Source organism: Clupea harengus, unplaced genomic scaffold (assembly GCF_900700415.2).
Source record: "Clupea harengus unplaced genomic scaffold, Ch_v2.0.2, whole genome shotgun sequence".
Classification (NCBI taxonomy): domain Eukaryota; kingdom Metazoa; phylum Chordata; class Actinopteri; order Clupeiformes; family Clupeidae; genus Clupea; species Clupea harengus.
In genome coordinates this window covers 62,811-68,249 of record NW_024879806.1, presented here as the reverse complement: position 1 = coordinate 68,249, position 5,439 = coordinate 62,811, and the positions used below count along the sequence as shown (strand labels likewise).

At 43.6% G+C, this 5,439-nt stretch overlaps 1 long non-coding RNA gene across 1 annotated transcript; it reads left to right on the top strand.

Annotated features, from left to right (window-relative positions):
* Window positions 1–2,740: 2,740 nt before the first annotated feature.
* Window positions 2,741–3,478, top strand: LOC122130419. The gene is made up of 3 exons (XR_006151878.1): window positions 2,741–2,754; window positions 2,991–3,021; window positions 3,423–3,478. It is a non-coding gene; the product is annotated as an uncharacterized LOC122130419 (long non-coding RNA).
* Window positions 3,479–5,439: the final 1,961 nt, after the last annotated feature.

Here is a 5,439-nt window from a genome sequence, read left to right as displayed (position 1 = left end):
TTTCAAATTGCGTAAACTTAGTTTCACAATATGTGAAGGCCTGACATAATAGAAGTAGGAATGTGTTATTGTCAAGTTCCTTGGTTTTTCTTCTCTAACTCTGGCCCAACTTGAAATGGCCTGGTACATGAACCCCAAAGGACGCACGGGACAACTCTTTCCAACACAGCTTCATTTTTATTTTTCCTTGTTTGTTTGTTGACTGGTTGGTTCATTAGGTTGAAAACCTTCAAATCACAAAAAGCACAAGTTATACAAAAATGCAAAACTTCAAACTATTTCAGTATGGTACCAAGGCTTACAACAGTTGGAATTGCTGAAACAATCACAACTTATGACTGAGAGATTGTTCAATGACTGCAAACAGTATGCAGCATTGGTGTTTTTAAGGAAGCACTTCAAACATCATTATAAATAGAACAATAAACAAAATACACTCAAACAAAAAGCCAAACTCATATGCATGCATATGCTGTGTGCTGCTTGGTTGTTAGTTTTACACAAATCAAACAATTCATACAAACATAAACAATACAACAAATAATCATCACAAAAAAAACTCACACATTCACAGGTGTTCCAATTCAAAGTAATGAGCAGCCTGCACTGGCCTGCTAGTGGTGCATTCTGGGACTTGCAGTTTTTAAAGTTAGCTGATGTAACAAGGAACTGAAATTAAGCCTGATAATGTTAATTTTACCTCAACAGTTGTATTTCTGCTTTACTTCTAAATGACGCAGTTAGTCTCTGAATTTAATCTGACACAATGACCACAGACTTTCATTTCCATTCACATATCCCCCTCCTTGTGTGTGTGTGTGTGTGTGTGTGTGTGTGTGTGTTATAGCAGCGATGACCCACAGAGGAGCTGTGAATCCTGTGCTGACGTTCCAGACACCAGCCACTGGGTCCTGGTGGAGCCTGAAGTCTCCACAGAGAAGAGCGTCTCAACCTACAGCCTGAGCTCTCCTGCAGGGAGCTATGAGTGCTCAGAGTCTGGTCTGCGCTGGTCGTGTGCCGGTCCAGTCACCCTGCAGTACCGCTTCACAGACTGGCATGTCTATGCTGAAGAGCTGGCCCACATGCAGTCCAGACCAGCTGGTCCTCTGATGGACATCAGCCTCATGTCAGGAGAGCTGGAGGAGATCCATCTGCCACATTTCCTGTGTTTGGGGGGTTGTGAGGCGTCTGTGCGTGATGCTGTGAGAGTCCTGCATGGGCGGGACAGCGGAGTGTGTGTGGAGGTGTGTGAGCTGACCCGACGCCATGCCAAGCTTGCCCACCCCTCCTTCTCTCCTCGTGGAGTGATCTCCTTTTTAAAATCTCTGCTGTTTCCCATGAGTGTCCATTCAGAGGTGCTGGTCTATCAGAGCAGCACGTCACCCCTGGTTTTCCACGCCTACCTCCTGCCTGAAGATGCCCATCTGAAGCAGCTGGTGAAGAGCGATGAGAAGGAGTTAGGGGGGGTTTGGAAGTCAAATCCCCAGCCTGTCAGGCCTCTTCAGATAGACGGCTTCTATAGCCTAAGGACTGACTGTCCCTCTAAGATCTTACCAGCGGAGCTGATGCTGAGATACAGCATCAACACCCCCAACTTCTTCAAGGTGAAGCTTCCTGAGGCTACTGCCTCCTTTCACATGGTGTTGTTCAGCTCTGCAGACAGCAGGGGGCAGTCTTTGTGGACAGCAGAGTTCCAATCAGGTGATGACGGAGAGGCCAGACCACTACCAGAGAGTCGGGGAAGGACCAGAGGCGCTCCCACAGAAGGTAATCACACTCACACACACACACACACTCACATACTGAAGGTACACACACACACACACACACACACACACACACACACACACACACACACACACACACAGTGGGGAAAATAAGTATTTGAACCCCTGCCGATTTTGCAAGTTTGGCCACTTGCAAAGAAATGTGTGATCTATAATTGTAATAGTAGGTGTATTTTAACAGTGAGAAACAAAAATCTCAACAAAAAAATCCAGAAAACTGCATTTTATAACATTTATGACTTAATTTGCATTTTCCCACTGTATACTGAAGGTACTCACACACACACACACTCACACACTGAAGGTACTCACATACACACAGAGACACTGAAGATACTCACACACACACACACACACACACACTCACAAACTGGTGTTTGTGTCTCTGACGGTAATAGACTGGTGATTGTGACTGTAATAGACTGGTGATTGTGACTGTAATAGACTGGTGATTGTGTCTGTGACTGTAATAGACTGGTGATTGTGATTGTGACTGTAATAGACTGGTGATTGTGACTGTGACAGTAATAGACTGGTGATTGTGACTGTAATAGGCTGGTGATTGCGTCTGTGACTGTAATAGACTGGTGATTGTGACTGTAATAGACTGGTGATTGAGTTTGTGACTGTAATAGACTGGTGATTGTGTTTGTGACTGTAATAGACTGGTGTCTGTGACTGTAATAGGCTGGTGATTGTGTTTGTGACTGTAATAGACTGGTGATTGTGTTTGTGACTGTAATAGACTGGTGATTGTGTTTGTGACTGTAATAGACTGGTGTCTGTGACTGTAATAGGCTGGTGATTGTGTTTGTGACTGTAATAGACTGGTGATTGTGTTTGTTACTAATAGATTTAAATGTTGCTGATTGTTATTCTTCAGGTCAGAACAGCAGTCAAACTGTGGCTCCTTCAGTGTCTCATAACCAAGTCCAGAGAGACGTGAACATTGAAACTCATATTCACGGTGAGAACATCAGAATACAAAACAACAAGCAATTCAGTAAATGATTACAGAATAATCAGACATATTCAAAAAAGTAAATTCTATAGAGCAGCCCACACATATTACACGTCACAGTTGGAGAAACTAATATTCACAGTAGCAGTTGTGTCATGTTGCTTTAATTGCCCATAAGAGTCACATATATTTTGTTGTGTTTCTTCTTTTATCTGCCGTTTCAACCCTTTCTCTCTGTACAGTCCAACCATCACCAGCAGTCAACACAGACAGGTAAATGGAGTTTTACTATCTCACTTATAGAGATATCATTTTGTACAGGCAGGTAAATTGTGTCATGATCTCTCCCACTCTGAGTCAGAGTTATATATCTCTGCTTCGGATGGCTGTGAGATGTACGTATACGATGTCTGTCTGAGTCATATAGAGTTTTATATCTCTGCATTGGGTGGATGCGAGTTATATCGCTATAGATACATATACTATGTGTGTCTGAGTTATATAGAGTTATATATCTCTGCATTGAGTGGCTGTGAGTTGTATAGATATAGATACATATACTATGCCTGTCTGAGTCATATAAAGTTATATATCTCTGCATTGGGTGGCTGTGAGGTATATAGATACATATACTATGTCTGTCTGAGTCATATAGAGTTATATATCTCTGGCAGTGGGGACTACTTGCAGCCCAGCAGGAGCCCAGGACAGGACGGCATCCAGGAGGCAGTTCTGTTTGTGGACGAGAACAGGCCACAGCTCATCGACAGGGTGACAGAGGTGATGCCCATAGCTGACGAGCTCCTCAACCAGAGAGTCATCGTCCGGGAGACCTACTCTAACATCCAAGCTGCTCCCACCAGTGAGGACAAAATGAGGGTCCTTTATGAGGGCCTGCACTCAGCTGGAGCTCAGGGCAAACTGGCCTTTTACAGGATCCTTCAGGCACAGCAGCCCCTCCTAGTGGAGGATCTGTGAACAGCGTGACCACAGCAGGACACCCAGCCTGCCTTGGTCTCCTCTCATCTCAGAGATCCTGCCAAATACTGCTCCTCTTTCCTCAAGATCCTGAGTGTTTCTCAAAGTCAAGGATGCTTCCTTGGTAGGATGGGTCCTTTTGAGTCCTTCTAAGGGCGGGTCCTTCAAAAGCTATGCAGGAGGACTCCTTCCTAGCATTCAGAGAACAAACAATGAAACAGTCTAGCGAGTGTGCAGCTGTGCATCATTGAAAAGTTCCCACCTTCAAATTCCACACCACTTTTTAGTAAAAAGGCTCTGGTACGTGTGCATAGGATTGTGGGTGCTTTAAGACAAAGAAGATACTCCCACTGCATCCTAGAAAATTCCTTCGGCAGGATTCAATGACGACAATAATCAAGGAATACTTGAATTTTCTGTGGTGACACACTGCCAAATACTACTCCTGCTTCTCGTATGGTACATGAATCAGGTCTGATTGATCATTTACTGCTAGATGGTTGATCACTAGATAAATGATTTTTTAGAAGATCCATTGATATAAATATATGAATGTGTGGCTTTTTTTTTCATATGTGTACAACCTTATTGTTAAACCTACAGGGCACATATTTATTTGACATTGGAAAATTAGAACCTCGCTTTTACATTGATGTATTGCTTTTGTTTAAGCTGCATTAACTCCTCTTGTTATATTTTGCTATGCTGTAATAAAAAAAAAGAATACATTCATAAAATGTTCTAACATTCATTCACCAAACAATGTTGTCAGTGGAACAGTACTCTGTGCTTCTCTGCTGCCACCTTGTGGCCTGGAGTGCATCGGATTGCTCTGCGCTTCCACACACTTCTTCTCTGCTTTCACTGGCATGGCACTTTTCCAGCCTGCCTACTCAGAGCTAAGGTCCTGTACTGGGTCACATGTACCGCTTAATAGGATAGGCTTCATCACTACAGACACACTAAATCAAACACAGATAGGAATGGGCTTCATCACTACAGACATACTAAATCAAACACAGATAGGTATGGGCTTCATCACTACAGACAGACTCAATCAAACACAGATATGAATGGGCTTCATCACTACAGACACACTAAATCAAACACAGATAGGAATGGGCTTCATCACTACAGACAGACAATGCACTCACACACACACACACACACGGTACTCACTCACACACACATATACACAGTACTCACCCAGACCCTGTACTCTCACACACACACACACGGTACTCACACACACACGCACACACACACACACACACTGTACTCACACACACAAGGTACTCACACACACACAGAAGGTACTCACACACAACACACACACACACTGTACTCCTACACACATACTGTACTCACACACACACTCACACACACACACTGTACTCACACACACACACTGTACTCCTACACACATACTGTACTCACACACACACACTGTACTCACACACACACACACACACACTGTACTCACACACACACACGGTACTCACACACACAGAAGGTGCTCACCCTAGTGATGAATATATGTGTTTTTCATGTACTTTCTAAGTGAATTCTATGTGAATTCCTCCCCCACAAGATAGGAATGGGCTTCATCACTACAGACACACTAAATCAAACACAGATAGGAACGGGTGTCATAACTACAGACACACTAAATCAAACACCGATAGGTATGGGCTTCATCACTACAGACACACT